The sequence below is a fragment of the Haliotis asinina genome, chromosome 9 (assembly GCF_037392515.1).
Source record: "Haliotis asinina isolate JCU_RB_2024 chromosome 9, JCU_Hal_asi_v2, whole genome shotgun sequence".
NCBI classification, from domain to species: Eukaryota; Metazoa; Mollusca; class Gastropoda; order Lepetellida; family Haliotidae; genus Haliotis; species Haliotis asinina.
Genome location: NC_090288.1, coordinates 15,596,665 through 15,598,283, shown reverse-complemented (window position 1 = coordinate 15,598,283; position 1,619 = coordinate 15,596,665).

The following is a 1,619-nucleotide window of genomic DNA, read 5'->3' as shown; positions in this document are numbered from 1 at the left end:
ATACGGACCAAAGCAATAACCTTGGTGTACCCCACAACCTAGTTGTTACGCAACGTGTCTGTCGCTTCACTGAATTGAAAACGTGCTATAAAGCCATAGACATTAATGTTAATATCTATTTGAATAGGTGTCATCTGCCACCGGCTATCAACATATAGCCTGCAAAATAACTAAGTGTATAGATTCATTTCTGGAAAGCATGTTAAATAGAACACGGGTCTGCATGTGTTTGACCTTTTCAAGAGATGGAGACTGGAAGGAACGATGATAGTTCTTACAATCAATTGAGAACAGGACAGCATATGCAAATATTTTATAGTGTCATATTATGAATGTGCTCCACCCTTCTCCTTTAGGTTCTGGTTAAACGGTCATAACCCGTGACTGAAGCACGGGGTAATCATTTCCCAAGACGACTGTTAGCACGACGCGCGTTCACTATTGATCTCCGGCTTGTAAAAGCATGGTTTAACAATGTGCAGGCGCCATATGAACACACTTTTAAAGAGTACCTTTGAATGTTTCTCACAAACGAATACATAAATGTATTTATAGATATTACGCAGACACTGAGTGATTCGTTTGGCAGACACATGTTTTAAAGGCTGCATGTTTAACTATCGTCTAGAGAAGTGTTATTTTACAGTTCAGACAAGGTACTTTCTCGGGGCATACAGTTAACCAACACTTCAATAAGTAGACTATAGATTGAATAATAGCGAAGGTCATTGGTTTGACTGTGTCACTTGTGTTCGTCAAAACATATGCTGTGTTGAGATTGTCGTACTTTTGCGGGAGTTCTTATGGCATTGTGCAGTTTAGGTATTACTAATGTTTTCTGTTGATTGTTGTTCTGTTGCTGTGTTATGTAGTTGCGATGTCGCTGTGAGTGAATGGGTGTGGTTTTACGCCGTGCTTATCGATATTCCATCAAAGTCACACATTTGGAATCGAACTAGGGCGTTCGGTGTGACATGGGGAAGCTTTAACCACAAGGCCACAACATCACCTGTTTGCATACCTACACTATAGGTAGTTATGTTTGTTTGTTGATACTGGGGCGGCGGGGTAGTCTAGTGGTTAAACCTGTCGCTAGTCGCACAGAAGACCGACGTCGATTCCACAGATTAGTACACTGAGCAAAGCTAATTTCTGGTGTGCCCGGCGTGATACTGCTGGAATATTGCTAAAAGCGACGTAAACCTGTACACACGTGCACTCACTGTTGCTAAGGCTGCACCCATTCCACTGATTGAAATTGTGGACTTCGATCTGACCAACTTCGACCGGACGACAAGCATTGATTAAGCCTGCCAATCCCATACTCGCTAGTTGCCTCTGATGAAAAACATAGTTGCCTCATACTAAAGGCACCTCTTACAACAAGCATAGTGGTGTCTTATGGATTGCCCTTGATGTGCTGAGAACTAGTGAGTGAGTGAGTTTAGTTTTACGCCGACCTTAGCAACATTCCATCAATATCATGGCGGGGACACCAGAAATGAGAATATGCATGTGAGGCATTGAACCCAGATCTCCGGCGTGACGAGCGAACGCTTTAAACGCCGATCAACGCACCACCTCTTATGTGCTGAGAATAAGATGAATGGATTTTTTTT